Source organism: Schistocerca americana, chromosome 2 (genome assembly GCF_021461395.2).
Source record: "Schistocerca americana isolate TAMUIC-IGC-003095 chromosome 2, iqSchAmer2.1, whole genome shotgun sequence".
NCBI lineage: Eukaryota > Metazoa > Arthropoda > Insecta > Orthoptera > Acrididae > Schistocerca > Schistocerca americana.
The window spans coordinates 928,255,755-928,272,285 of NC_060120.1; positions in this window are offsets into that span (position 1 = coordinate 928,255,755).

Sequence of the window (16,531 nt, forward strand, 5' to 3'; positions counted from 1 at the left end):
CTGCCGGCTTTATTTGACTCGTAAACCACACATTCTGTTTACGAAACTGGACTCTCGTAAAATAGCTGCGTCAACTCTCATACCGACTATCGAAGAAGAACGGAGAAAATCACAAAGAAGATTCTGGTCTCGTAGATGGATTGAAGAGCGAATTGCTAGTGGAGGAACACAACATAATGCTGTTCGACGATCTGAGATACATTCTAGCAGAAGTTATTCATTAACTCAACTGAATTTTCATCCAATTGTCGATTTATACTAAATATAGTTAAGGTATAGTGTCTGTCGTCAGTTTGCGCGCGTGCATAATGTCCACATTCTCGATGTTGGATTTACTACCAACACTCAAAGTAACGAGCTTCATGACATAGTTTCCAAGCTCGCGATTCGTAACGTAATTTCATTCGAATGGAACGGGAAATGTTTTCGAAGCTGATTATTTCACTGAAACAAGATATTCATCGGCAAGATGCAAACACGAGTCATCTCGTAAACCAAGAGATAGCGCCAAAGAAACTGGTATACCACGCATACTCAAATACAGAGATACGTAAACGGGCAGAATACGACGCTGCGGTCGGTAACGCCTATATAGGACAGCAAGTGTCTGGCGCAGTTGTTAGATCGGTTACTGTTGCTACAGTGGCTGGTTATCAACATTTAAGTGAGTTTGAACGTGGTGTTATAGTCTGCGCACGAGCGATGGGACACAGCATCTCCGAGGTAGCGATGAAGTGGGGATTTTCCCGTACAAACATTTCACGAGTGTGCCGTGATCATCAGGAATCCGGTAAAACATAAAATCTCCGACATCGCTGCGGCCGGAAAAATAGTCTGCAAGAACTGGACCAACGACGACTGAAGGGAATTGTTCAACGTGACAGAAGTGCAACCCTTCTGCAAACTGCTGCAGATTTCAATGCTGGGCCATCTTAACAAGAGTCAGCGTGCGAACCATTCAACGAAATATCATCGACAGGGGCTTTCGGAGCTGAAGGCCCACTCGTGTGACTGCACGACACAAAGCCTGGACCCGTCAACACTACCATTGGACTGTTGATGACTGGAAACATGTTGCCTGGTCTAACGAGTCTCGTTTCGTACTCATGAATCCATGGAACCTGAATTTCTGCAGGGGACTATTCAAGCTGGTGGAGGCTCTGTAATGGTTGGGGGCGAGTCCAGTTGGAGTGATATGGTACCCCTGATACATCTAGATACGACTCTGACACGAGACATGTAAGTAAGCATCCTAGCTGATCACCTGAATCCATTCATGTCTATTCTGCATTCCGACAGACTTGGGCAATTCCGGCAATACATTGCGACAACTCACACGTCCAGAATTGTAGCAGAGTGGCTCCAGTTACACTCTTCTGAATCTGAACACTTCCGCTGGCCACCAAATTCCCCAGATATTAACATTATTCAGCTTATCTGGGATGCCCTGCAACGTGTTGTTTAGAAGATCTCCACCCCCTCGTATTCTTTCGGATTTATGGACAGCCCCGCGGGATTCATGGTGCCAATTCCCTCGAGACATTAGTGGAATCCATGCCACATCGTGTTGCGGCACTTCTGCGTGCTCGCGGAGGCCCTACACGATATTAGGCAGGTGTATCAGTTTCTTTGGCTATTCAGTGTATATATTACAGAAAGTTTCAGTACAGCAAAAACTACCAGTGTTTATCTTGTGGCTAATTTTAGATATAGACTGGCAACCACGTTAAGATTTCTGGTCACTGGGGAAACATTCCAGTCCAGCCGTTGGCCTTGGCAATAAGAAGGCAACAAATATTATTTATAATGAATAAGTCTACTTTTGAGACAATACTTCTTTTAGAAAACGAAAGATGAAAAAAACATTGGGAGGATGTGGACCTAAGCCCAGTACTTTCTTCTTTCAGCTCAAGAGTACACGATGCTACCAACTGCTCTACAGCATCGGCGAAGCTAAAAAAGGCTTCCGTATACGACACACATTGCTTACGGACTGTTTGTACAAATGTCTTTATTTGAAATTTAATATGCAAACTGTAACAAAAGGACATGCTTATGAAAGATCATTGAGCCGTAGAACTGAAGCAGTATACATTCGCAGCACACAAGCTGCAACACGAAAAACATCAGCTATATGAAGGATTTGCTTACGAATACGTAGTTTCCTGTCATTTTATAACAACAAATCGTAGCTAAAACGACGCGTCTTCGAGAAATCCTACCGATAGAGGTGTTGCATAGGATAGCCCACTGGACTCGAATTCGGGAGAACGACGGTTCAGGCCGCTTGCGGCCATCAAGATTTAGGTTTTCCGTGATTTCCCTAAATCGCTCTAGGAAAATGACGGGATGGTTCCTTTCCTATCCTTCGGGCTTGGGCTCCATCTCTAATGACGTCGATATCGATGGGATGTTCCTTCCATCTTCCTTCGCGAGATCGTCAGTTTGCTGACGCTTTGAAACAGCTTATATTGCTACTACGGGCTTCGCCGTACAATATCGCGGCTCCGATGTTCTGCTTGCGGCGTAAAACTATGTCGCAGCTGAAACTTCCTGACAGACTCAAACTGTGTGCCGGACCGAGACTCGAACTCGGGACCTTTGCCTTTCGCGGGCAAGTGCTCAAGCAACTGAGCTACCCAAGCATGACTCAGGCCCCGTCCTCACAGCATTACTTCTGCCAGTATCTCGTGTCCTACCTTCCAAACTTTACAGAAGTTCTCCTGCGAAACTTGCAGAACTAGCACTCCTGAAAGAAAGTATATTGCGGAGACATGACTTAGCCAGAGCCTGGGGGATGTTTCCAGAATGAGATTTTCACTCCGCAGAGGAGTGTGCGCTGATATGAAACTTCCTGGCAGATTAAAACTGTGTGCCCGACCGAGACTCGAACTCTGGACCTTTGCCTTTCGCGGGCAAGTGCTCTACCAACTGAGCTACCCAAGCACGACTCACGCCTCACAGCTTTACTTATGCCAGTATCTCGTCTCCTACCTTAGAAACTTTACACTTCACACTCCGCTGCGGAGTGAAAATCTCATTCTAGAAACATCCTCCAGGCTGTGGCTAAGCCATGTCTCCGCAATATCCTTTCTTTGAGGAGTGCTAGTTCTGCAAGTTTCGCAGGAGAACTTCTGTAAAGTTTATAGGTAGGAGATGAGATACTGGAAGAAGTAAAGGTGTGAGGACGGGGCGTGAGTCGTGCTTGGGTAGCTCAGTTGGTAGAGCACTTGCCCGCGAAAGACAAAGGAACCGAGTTCGAGTCTCCGTCCGGCACACAGTTTTAACCTGCCAGGAAGTTTCATATCAGCGCACACTCAGCTGCGGAGTGAAAATCTCATTATGTCGCAGCTCATTGGCCATGTTCCTCTCGACGAAGCAAAAGTCTGTCATGCCACATACCTCATTTCAGGCTTCGCAGTGCAGTGGAACGTAAATTTTCACGCTGTGGCGTCACCTACTCCCAGTCCACGTGCGTTTCCACATCCCGTGAGAGGACGCCTTAATGGGTAGGCGAGCGCAGAGTTAGATGCCGGATACTGTAACGCCTGAACGCGCATCGTAGTGGGATCCGCTCGGCGCGCTTTGAAGTCCTCTTGACTACCGAGGCGCGGCATGCAGGGAAGGCCAGTGACGACACCCTGCGAGCTAAAGGCGGTCCTGCCGCCGTCGCAGCGGGCGTGAACAATTCGCTCCGCAAATAAAAGTATTTTTAGACGGCGGTGCCAGTCCCGACGCCAGCGTGGCCTCGTTGCGAGAAGAGCTCCAGCGAAATTGTGGGCGAACTTGGCACTAAAATTAAGCAACGTTCTGTTGCACTGTCACACTGATATAGTGAAGAGCAACTTTCGGAATTTCTGATCAGTGGCGGAAGTGACATCTAAACTACAGTTCAAGTTGGTTGGTACACTACTGGCCATTAAAATTGCTACACCAAGAAGAAACGCAGATGATAAACGGGTATACAATGGACAAATATATTATACTAGAACTGACATGTGATTACATTTTCACGCAATTTGGGTGCATAGATCCTGAGAAATCAGTACCCAGAACAACCACCTCTGGCCGTAATAACGGCCTTGATACACCTGGGCATTGAGTCAAACAGAGCTTGGATGGCGTGTACAGTTACAGCTGCCCATGCAGCTTCAACACGATGCTACAGTTCATCAAGAGTAGTGACTGGCGTATTGTGACGAGCCAGTTGCTCGGCCACCATTGACCAGACGTTTTCAGTTGATGAGAGATCTGGAGAATGTGCTGGCCAGGGCAGCAGTCGAACATTTTCTGTATCCAGAAAGGCCCGTACAGGACCTGCAACATGCGGTCGTGCACTATCCTGCTGAAATGTAGGGTTTCGCAGGGATCGAATGAGGGGTACAGCCACGGGTCTTAACACATCTGAAATGTAACGTCCACTGTTCATAGTGCCGTCAATGCGGACAAGACCGAGACGTGTAACCAACGGCACCCCATACCATCACGCCGGGTGATACGCCAGTATGGCGATGACGAATACACGCTTTCAATGTGCGTTCACCGCGATGTCGCCAAACACGGACGCGACCATCATGATGATGTAAACAGAACCTGGATTCATCCGAAAAAATGACGTTATGCCATTCGTGCACCCAGGTTCGTCGTTGAGTACACCATCGCAGGCGCTCCTGTCTGTGATGCAGCGTCAAGGGTCTCCGAGCTGATAGTCCATGCTACTGCAAACGTCGTCGAACTGTTCGTTGCGATGGTCGTTGTCTTGCAAACGTCCCATGTGTTGACGCAGGGATCGAGACGTGGCTGCACAATCTGTTACATCCATGCACATAAGATGCAAGTCTTCTCGACTGCTAGTGATAGGAGGCCGTTGGTATCCATTACTGCGTTCCTCATTACCCTCCTGAACCCACCGATTCCATATTCTGCTAACAGTCATTGGATCTCGACCAACGCGAGCAGCAATGTCGCGATACGATAAACCGCAATCGCGATAGGCTACAATGCGACCTTTATCAAAGTCGGAAACGTGATGGTACGCATTTCTCCTCCTTACACGAGGCATCACAACAACGTTTCACCAGGCAACGCCTGTCAACTGCTGTTTATGTATGAGAAATCGGTTGGAAACTTTCCTCATGCCAGCACGTTGTAGGTGTCGCCACCGCCGCCAGCCTTGTGTGAATGCTCTGAAAAGCTAATCATTTGCATATCGCAGCATTTTCTTCCTGTCTGCAGCACGTCATCTTCGTGGTGTAGCAATGGCCAGTAGTGTACAATTTACAATGCCTAGCAAAGAAAAGTGAAGTAGCCAGAACACTGGGTCGGATGTCAATGTAACTTCGTACATGGACACGTCATTTGCAGTTATGTTCATCATTAGAGTTACAATTCTTTGTGGCAGGTAAAATGGGAACGTGCACTCAACGTGGCGTGGACTTAACACATCACTGAATCGGTGGAAGCCCCCTGCAGAAATATTGAGCCATACTGCCTCTACAGCCATCCATAATTGGGAAAATACTGCCTGTTTAGGATTCTATACACGAACTGACCTCTGGATTATGTCCCGTATATGTTGGAGGGGGCTCATATCAGGCGATCTATGTGGCCAAATCGTTCGCTCGAATTCTCCAGAATGTTCTTCAAATCAATGGCGAACAATTGTGGCCCGGTGACACGGCGCATTGTCATCTCCCCAAAAGAACCCATCGTCGTTTGGAAACATGACGTCCATGGCTGGTCTCTAAGCAGCCGAAGATAACCATTTCCAGTCAATGGTCGGTTTAGTTGGACCAGAGGACCCAGGCCATTCCAAGTAAATACAGACCACTATGTTATGGAGCCACCACCAGCCACCATTATGGAGCCACCAACAGATTGTACAGTGTGTTGTTGAAAACTTGGGTCCATGTCCCCGTGGAGTCCGCGCCACACATGAACCCTACCATCACCTCTTACCAACTGAAATCGGGGCTCGACAGACAACGCCACGGTTTTCCAGTCGTCTAGGGTCCAACTGATATCGCCACGAGCCCAGGAGAGGCGCTGCAGGCGATGTCTTGCAGTTAGCAACGGCATTTGCGTCAGTCGTCTGCTATCATAACCCAATAACGCCAAATTTCGCTGCAGTGTCCTAATGCGTACGTTCGGCGTACGTGCCACATTGATTTCTGCGGTTATTTCACCATTAGCTTATTGTACCGGTGGTCTAGGGGTAGCGTCTTTGATTGATAATCAAAACGTCTTCGGTCCCGGGTTCGATCCCCGCCACTGCCTCAATTTTGATAAATAATCAGCATTGGCGGCATAAGAAGTCAGTCTCATTCCGCCAACGGCCTTGGCAGAGGGCGGAGGAGCGGATAGAGGTTCAGTGCACTCTCTTGTCCTAGGGGTGGGAAATTGCCCCTAAAGGCGGAAGAATCAGCAATGATCAACGACATGAGGATGCAGAAGGCAATGGAAACCACTGCATTAAAGACACGTAACGTGTATCCACAGGACATGTGGCCTGTAATTGAAGAAGTGTCATGATGATCTCTCCATTGGCAAAAGATTCCGGAATAGTCCCCCATTCGGATCTCCGGGAGGGGACTGCCAAGGGGGAGGTTAACATGAGAAAAAGATTGAATGATCAACGAAAGGATAACGTTCTACGAGTCGGTGCGTGGAATGTCAGAAGCTTGAACGTGGTAGGGAAACTAGAAAATCTGAAAAGGGAAATGCAAAGGCTCAATCTAGATATAGTAGGGGTCAGTGAAGTGAAGTGGAAGGAATACAAGGATTTCTGGTCAGATGAGTATCGGGTAATATTAACAGCAGCAGAAAATGGTATAACAGGTGTAGGATTCGTTATGAATAGGGAGGTAGGGCAGAGGGTGTGTTACTGTGAACAGTTCAGTGACCGGGTTGTTCTAATCAGAATCGACAGCAGACCAACAACGACAACGATAGTTCAGGTATACATGCCGACGTCGCAAGCTGAAGATGAACAGATAGAGAAAGTGTATGAGGATATTGAAAGGGTAATGCAGTATGTAAAGGGGGACGATTGGAATGCAGTTGTAGGGGAAGGAGTAGAAGGAAAGGTTACAGGAGAATATGGGCTTGGCACAAGGAATGAAAGAGGAGAAAGACTAATTGAGTTCTGTAACAAGTTTCAGCTAGTAGTAGCGAATACCCTGTTCAAGAATCACAAGAGGAGGAGGTATACTTGGAAAAGGCCGGGAGATACGGGAAGATTTCAATTAGATTACATAATGGTCAGACAGAGATTCCGAAATCAGATACTGGACTGTAAGGCGTAAGCAGGAGCGGACATAGACTCAGATCACAATATAGTAGTGATGAAGAGTAGGCTGAAGTTCAAGACATTAGTCAGGAAGAATCAATACGCAAAGAAGTGGGATACGGAAGTACTAAGGAATGACGTGATACGTTTGAAGTTCTCTAACGCTATAGATACAGCAATAAGGAATAGCGCAGTAGGCAGTACAGTTGAAGAGGAATGGTCATCTCTAAAAAGGGCCATCACAGAAGTTGGGAAGGAAAACATAGGTACAAAGAAGGTAGCTGCGAAGAAACCACGGGTAACAGAAGAAATACTTCAGTTGATTGATGAAAGGAGGAAGTACAAACATGTTCCGGGAAAAATCAGGAATACACAAATACAAGTCGCTGAGGAATGAAATAAATAGGAAGTGCGGGGAAGCTAAGACGAAATGGCTGCAGGAAAAATGTGAAGACATCGAAAAAGATATGATTGTCGGAAGGACAGACTCAGCATACAGGAAAGTCAAAACAACCTTTGGTGACATTAAAAGCAACGGTGGTAACATTAAGAGTGCAACGGGAATTCCACTGTTAAATGCAGATGAGAGAGCAGATGGGTGGAAAGAATACATTGAAAGCCTCTATGAGGGTGAAGATTTGTCTGATGTGATAGAAGAAGAAACAGAAGTCGATTTAGAAGAGATAGGGGATCCAGTATTAGAATAGGAATTTAAAAGAGCTTTGGAGGACTTACGGTCAAATAAGGCAGAAGGGATAGATAACATTCCATCAGAATTTCTAAAATCATTGGGGGAAGTGGCAACAAAACGACTATTCACGTTGGTGTGTAGAATATATGCGTCTGGCGATATACCATCTGACTTTCGGAAAAGCATCATCCACACAATTCCGAAGACGGCAAGAGCTGACAAGTGCGAGAATTACCGCACAATCAGCTTAACAGCTCATGCATCGAAGCTGCTTACAAGAATAATATACAGAAGAATGGAAAAGAAAATTGAGAATGCGCTAGGTGACGATCAGTTTGGCTTTAGGAAAAGTAAAGGGACGAGAGAGGCAATTCTGACGTTACGGCTAATAATGGAAGCAAGGCTAAAGAAAAATCAAGACACTTTCATAGGATTTGTCGACCTGGAAAAAGCGTTCGACAATATAAAATGGTGCAAGCTGTTCGAGATTCTGAAAAAAGTAGGGGTAAGCTACAGGGAGAGACGGGTCATATACAATATGTACAACAACCAAGAGGGAATAATAAGCGTGGACGATCAAGAACGAAGTGCTCGTATTAAGAAGGGTGTAAGACAAGACTGTAGCCTTTCGCCCCTACTCTTCAATCTGTACATCGAGGAAGCAATGATGGAAATAAAAGAAAGGTTGAGGAGTGGAATTAAAATACAAGGTGAAATGATATCAATGATACGATTCGCTGATGACATTGCTATCCTGAGTGAAAGTGAAGAAGAATTAAATGATCTGCTGAACGGAATGAACAGTCTAATGAGTACACAGTATGGTTTGAGAGTAAATCGGAGAAAGACGAAGGTGATGAGAAGTAGTAGAAATGAGAACAGCGAGAAACTTAACATCAGGATTGATGGTCACGAAGTCAATGAAGTTAAGGAATTCTGCTACCTAGGCAGTAAAATAACCAATGACAGACGGAGCAAGGAGAACATCAAAAGCAGACTCGCTATGGCAAAAAAGGCATTTCTAGCCAAGAGAAGTCTACTAATATCAAATACCGGCCTTAATTTGAGGAAGAAATTTCTGAGGATGTACGTCTGGAGTACAGCATTGTATGGTAGTGAAACATGGACTGTGGGAAAACCGGAACAGAAGAGAATCGAAGCATTTGAGATGTGGTGCTATAGACGAATGTTGAAAATTAGGTGGACTGATAAGGTAAGGAATGAGGAGGTTCTACGCAGAATCGGAGAGGAAAGGAATATGTGGAAAACACTGATAAGGAGAAGGGACAGGATGATAGGACATCTGCTAAGACATGAGGGAATGACTTCCATGGTACTAGAGGGAGCTGTAGAGGGCAAAACTGTAGAGGGAGACAGAGATTGGAATACGTCAAGCAAATAATTGAGGACGTAGGTTGCAAGTGCTACTCTGAGATGAAGAGGTTAGCACAGGAAAGGAATTCGTGGCGGGTCGCATCAAACCAGTCAGTAGACTAATGACCAAAAAAAAGGCACTTAAAACTCTACGCAAACGCTGCTTATCTCGGCCGTTAAGTGAAGGCCGTTGCCCACAGTGTTGTTCGGGGTGAGATGTAATGCCTGAAATTTGGTGTTCTCGGCAGTCTTGTTATTGTTGATCTCGGGATATCGAATTCCCTAATGATTTCCGAAATGGAATGTCCTATGCATCTAGTTCCCACTATCAGTTTGCGTTCAAAGTCTGTTAATTCACATCGTGTGGCCACAATCGTGTCGGAAATTTTTTCACACGAATCAAATGAGTACTAATAACAGCTCCGCCAATGTACTGACTGCCCTGTTATACACGATGTACGCGATACTACAGCCATCTGTATATGTGCAAATCACTATCCCGTGTCTTTTGTCACCTCAGTGTAAGGTTGTTCTGTTTATTGGTCTGGTAGGGTATGTGTGGGGCGTGAAAAGCAACAGATAATGGTCACTGCGAAGGACACGGAGATGCCGCGTACACGAGTGAGGCAGCGTTATCAGTACCTGCCGGGGTTTAAACGGGGCCTCAGTGTGGGACGAATCGTGCAATATTCTTATTTGTGGACCATTAGATGTTGGACCGCATGGGAAGGCGAGGACATACAGACTCGTCTCAAGTTTCCCATAGAACACGTCTGACCACTACAAGAAAAATTTGCCGTATTGTCTACGAAGCACATCGCAACCACATCTGCGTCTGTCATACGACAACAAGTAGTTTGTGTGTGAATACTGTCTCCAAAGTTTGTCGTGAATATTGGTAGTACTAAAGAAGTAATAAATAAAAAATATGGACTGAGACACGGTCGTAAGCCAGACCCGTATCGAAACTGCGTACTGGATTAGCGGCCGTTGATCTGGAGCTCCGGCCAGCCTGATTGGGGTTTCTAGACTATTTTTCACGCTTGTTTAGGCAAATGCTATGCTGGTTCCCTGTCTCTGCCTCAGAAAATTCGATAACAAAATACGATCACACACAGAACAGAGTTAATGCGATTCACAGACAGGTGGCGCAACCGACTTCCCTCTCACAGGTTAATGTTGACTTTGCTGACAGGGAGGACATCCGGCCACAAAGTTAAAGTAAAATAAATCTGCCAGATCATGAGCGGATTCCGTACGACAGGAAGTATAAAGAATGGAAATGGAGACGATGTAAGTGCTACTTTTTTTCAAAAACCCTGTCCGAGTGCTGTTGTGAACTCAGTACTCTGTTAATGCCCCTCCACTTGTTCGGAGTGTGAAAGCACAGAGAAAACGTTTTAAACATTCGTTACCGGTTAACACATGATGTTTGTGCCTATGGCCGGTTCGATACCATTTTTCCACACAAGCGACTCATCATTTGGCGCCTCTCCCTCCAACGCTTTCCACTTTTCCCTCGTACACTTTCACGTGTGTCATGTTACCATCTTTACAGTTATTCATTTGATCTAAAATATTCTCTGCGTTTGTAATTCGTCATATGTTTGTTGTATTGTTTCATTATCTTTCTATGTCTCTCCCTTTTATTTCACCTGCTGCTCCTCACCCCTTTTCCCCCAACTCATTCTCTATTCCACTACTTTGCATTCACCGTTCACCCAACTTTGTCCCCCACCTATCTTACTTCCCCTCCACACCTACTCACAATTGAGATCTTCAACTACATCACCACTCCATCATTTCCCTTATACTTTAATAAATACATAGAAGATAATGAAACAATACAACAAACATATGACGAATTACAAAGGCAGAGAATATTTTAGATCAAATGAAAAACTAACTGTAAAGTTGGTAACATGACACACGCGAAACATATTTAAACAGAAAGATAGAAACAAAAGTGATGCTACATCGTGCTGTGTTTCACATAAAGAAATGCGTAGTTCTCTAAAACAGTGTGGGATTAGACCAGAATCAACTATGTCAAACGGAGGAATACCTAAAAAAAACAAAAAAAAAAAAAAAACGAACAAGCAGACAGCATTTTCTGACGTGAGCGAAAACCAGGCATAAAATACCGTAATACAATCAACCCGTTTTCTAACTAACTGGTTTGTGGCCTAGAAAACAAGCCAAACTGTAAATATTTTATTGCAGACCAGTAACGATATTTTATTTCAATAAAACAAAAAGTGTTTGGTGACAAAATGCCCATTTTCTTGTAGTTGCAAAGATGGATTTGAAGTACCTTCAATAGCACTGAGATATTGTTTCTTAAATTTAATTATGTATTTCTCTTGTAAAAAGATTTATGGATACAGGGTACTTTTCCAGTTCAATATTACGTAAAAATCAACACTTATTTCTTTCAGGCACTGTTTATAATGTATGTGTTTAAGGGATTTTTTGTTGATATCAGGTAATGCAGCACATTTTCTAAACAAGTTAGCAGTGTTTTGAATATTTTTAACCTGCTTAGGGTTATTAAAAAATTACAAAGAAATAGATGCAATTTTTTTCCAAAATGCTTCCTCAAATTAAGGTACCATTTAATCCAATGTTACACGTTTTAAGGGGACCAAATTTTTACCAGACATGCATGACATGTACTAGGCCTATTTGATTCCAGCTATTATCTATATTACAAGGATCAAAAATATCACGTTTTACATTTTAATTTTTATAATTTTTTTCCGAATAAAAATGTTATTTTTCTATAATTTAGTTGATTCTGCAATAAAGCTTAGGTCTGCTACACAAGTACGGACGATTGCAAGTTAAAGAAAAAAATTAGAGAAATGCTTTATAAACTTTAGGAAATAGTACCTGAATTCTGAAAATTGCAACTTGTCGGAAATTGCGAATGAAGATATGAGTCCAATTAAAGTGTGCCTCACAACATTCCTGAAGCACAGTCCTCATCCTGCAGCATTTCTTCATCTTCAAGCTTCCTCTTGGCATTCCTTTTAGCACCTCTTGCTTCTTTGGTAAATTGAACAGCGAATCTTTCAGCTTCATGCATCCGTTGTCTGTTACACGCAAACAATTGATCTTCCATATTAGAGCCACATATTATGCCTAAATTTCTCAAGACTTCCAACCTTCCTGTCACTCCAACATGGAAACAAAAATTTGAATCACCAGGAGGCGTGCCATGTGGGAGTTTCTTCCCAGAAGAACTGACGCATAGGTGACTTTCAACAGTGTGGCTTGATTTGTTTGTGAACTGGTTACCACAGAATTTCTTTTTATTGAATTTCTTGGTGCGTGGCATAGTTTCGTATTTATTGCACGCTAAAGGATATGTATTCCACAAATATATGTAGCACTTGGGCAACAAACATTCAGTAACATGTGAACAAACTGCTTCAGCGAAAGAAAAATAAATACTAGCAAAGATAATCACTTACAGACACTAGAAATCCGCACTGTTACCAACATATACAATGTATCATATGTATAATCGCTGGAAACAGAACGTTCACAGTTCTTTTCGAAATAATACTTCTTTCTGTAACAGAAATAATGGGACGTGGCGGAATACATGACCGTAACTTTAAAATTTGGTATATATAGATCACTTTTCATTTGAAACCCAATAATGTATATATCAATGTAATCTGGAAAGACTATAGAACTTAATAGAGTAATAAAGAATTTTGATTTTTTCCACCATTTATAAGTACTCTGTACCCTTAAAAGGAATAGGAAATGGCTTTTTGGACTACATTTCTACTACTTAAAATATTATTGCAATATTTCTGTACCGTATTATCACAGATAAAACGTACAGGCTCTGCACTGATGACACTTGAAACACAAACTTTTTTATTGGGCTGTAGAACCAGTGAATTCCCTGATCTGGCGCTTAGAACGTTTTTAATGAGACATTTATTTTCTAGTTAGTCTCATTATTTTATGCAGGGATAAAATGTGCAGCATAGTTCTGTGGAATCAGAATACCTCCATAATTATTTTGGATACGAATAAATTATGAAGTTGTGTACACAAAATATATATATTTTTTGATTCTACTGACAAATATAAGAACTTTTTACATGTCCCTTCTTTAAATATTATGAAAGGGGGAGTGAGTGAGTGAGAGAGAGAGAGAGAGATAGAGATAGATAGAGATAGAGAGAAAGAGAGAGAGAGAGATGTAAGTTTGAGCTTTTCACTTTAGTGACGTGCTACGTGAATGGACGCGGTGAGACGATTTATTATCTGCGATGTGGGCTGTGATTCATTTCTCCTAACTTATTTCCAAACGGCTTTTTGCTTTTCTGCGTTTATCTACTTTTCTAGCCGAGAAGTAGAGTTTAATTTCTCTCTGGCCCTACCTCCGTTCTCTGTTGACGACACAGTTTGCAAAATTCGTTTAGAAAATGGGATCTTGTTTAAGCATTACCTAATACGCTTTTTTGACCTCAGAAAGTACCTCGACATCGGGCGAGTTTTTAACGAACTGCGTTAGCTTTACACTCTATTGGAACGGCAGAATGAAGAGTTCTGATAGTTAAACAGCTGACTTACGTGAAAGAACTTCCTGTTTTCCTAACCGGCAGGCACAAAAATGTATGGTGGCGGAAAGTCTCTAATACTCCACCCGTTTCAAAAAAATGGCTCTGAGCACTATGGGACTTAACAGCTTTGGTCATCAGTCACCTAGAACTTAGAACTACTTAAACCTAACCAACCTAAGGACATCACACAACACACAGTCATCACGAGGCAGAGAAAATCCCTGAACCCGCCGGGAATCGAACCCGGGAACCCGGTCGTGGGAAGCGAGCACGCTACCGCACGACCACGAGCTGCGGACTCCACCCGTTTCGTCCTGAATAAAATCGACTACCGGCGGCCACTGGAGCTGCAGTTAATTTGCGGTACTTTTCCGGCCTCTGCTGGCAGTTGGTTGCTTCTCTGCCTCCTAAAGCAGGCGTCGTAGGTTTGTATCTCAAATCAGGCCTAAGTATGAGTTTTGTGTTATTGTGTAAGTCCTATGCAGATGAAGAAGTAAAAGACAGAAATGCGTATATATGTGTAATAGTCACATACGAGCTAAAACATATCCTCAAAAGACAATACAATTCAGTTTGTGAAATACGTGTGACTATAAGTACAAAGTTAGGAAAAACACGTTAGCATGTGGGTCAGATAGTAGTAATATGAATCTTTTAAAATACGCTGATCCCTTTCGTGAATTTTGGTTATTATATTTATTTAATTAATTCTGTAAAGTCCCAATTTTTTGGAAAATATCAGAAGGGATAGCAATTCTTAAAGAAGGTCAGAGAAATAATTGTGAAAATTTTAGAGAATTTGTCTTTTTAAGATCAGTATACAAAATATTTGCAAAAAAGTCTATAATCGTTTAAAAATCACAACAGAGACTCTGCTATTAGAAGAACAATGTGGATTCTGAAAAGGCTGTTCATGCAGTGATAATGTATTTACCACGTAAAGAATGTTAGAGAAACGACGAAAATTCAGTTTAGACAGACATATAGCTTTTATTGATTTCGAAAAAGTTTTTGACAATGTGAACAGAAAGAAACAATGGAACATAACAATTTAAGCTGGATAATCTAGACATCTAGTTGATGCTATAAAAAGCTTGTATGTGGACACAAAAGTAACAGTGGAAGTTGGTAATAATAAAACTGAAGAAATGACTACCATCAACGAACTCAAACAAGGCTTTATCCTTACCGCCAACCCTACTTAATGTATACATAAATGATTTGACTAGAAACTTGGAAGTAAATCAAGGCACACAGATTAACAGAAATAAATATGCTTATATTCAGACAATATTACGATTTTGAAATAAACTGAAGATAAACAAGGAAAAGCAGTCTATAAATTACATCAATCAAGGAAAGGAGAATACAATTTTCCTGTGTTAACAAAGAACACTAGAATCATGGCTCATCATTGGAAATACCCCACAAGCTCTAAAACAATAATAGATAATACATCACTTGAGCAGATATCTGACATTAAGTTTTTAGGTTGCGATGTAAGCTATGAATTGGACAAGTACATAAACAATTATCAGTGAGTATGCCGAATGATAAACAAAACGTTCCAAAGCAAAATACGGAAGGAAACAAAATTAAAATAAAAAAAAAGAAAGAAGAATGGAACGCGATGAAAGCAAACTGCAAGCAGCGGTAATAAGATTTCTTAGGAAAGTGTGACGCGTTGTCAGGGAAGACCGTATAACAAATGAAGATATTAGGAATTAACAAGATATTTATAATATTTATGAAAAGATTGAACAAAATAAAACAATATGAAAGCGTCACCTCCAAAGAATGACTCCAGTGATAATAGAACGTCTGGCCATGCCGTACCAGCCAAGAGGGAGAAGGGACGCCGGAAGACCCAGAATCAGGTGACAGTGAAAACTGAAGACAGAACAGGCACAACTAAGCAATTCATGAACGGCAGAAGAAGAAGACAGACGTTCAAGTATTGAAATATGGCTAAATGAATAATATCTGAAAGCCAAATGTAGAAAAAACTGAAAGAAGTGTATGAAACCTGTCGAACCTGAGTCGATCCTATCCACCGTCAGACCTCCAAGAGAAATCTCGTACTCACTTGGAGAACAGACAACTATATGCCCTTGACAAGCATCCGCTTGTAGCGTTTGCTCTAGACGGCTCTTTACACAATGAACCAATCTACATGTGCATCCACATGTCCACCGACATTCTGCAATCCACCTTACTGTGTGTGGGGATCGATACTTTGTGCACGTATCACTGCCACTTTCGCATCCCTTCTTTTATCTTGCCTTCACTGACTCTTCTTTCCAAGAAGGATCAAAGGTGGATCTGAGAGGATAGGTTAAAGATGACCAAACCTACGTTTTTAGCATTTGTAGATTTTGAGAAAGCTTTTGAAGATGTTGGCTGAACTGTACTCTTTGAAATTTGGAAGGTAGCAGATTATTCATAACTGGTACAGATACCTGTCTGCAATTCAAAGAGTCGCAGGACACTAAAGGGAATTGCAAAGGAAACCGAGTAGAAATTTGGAAAGAGGACTATAATTCAGGAAGAAGAAATACAGATTTTGAAGTTTGCCGTTGTCATTGTAAT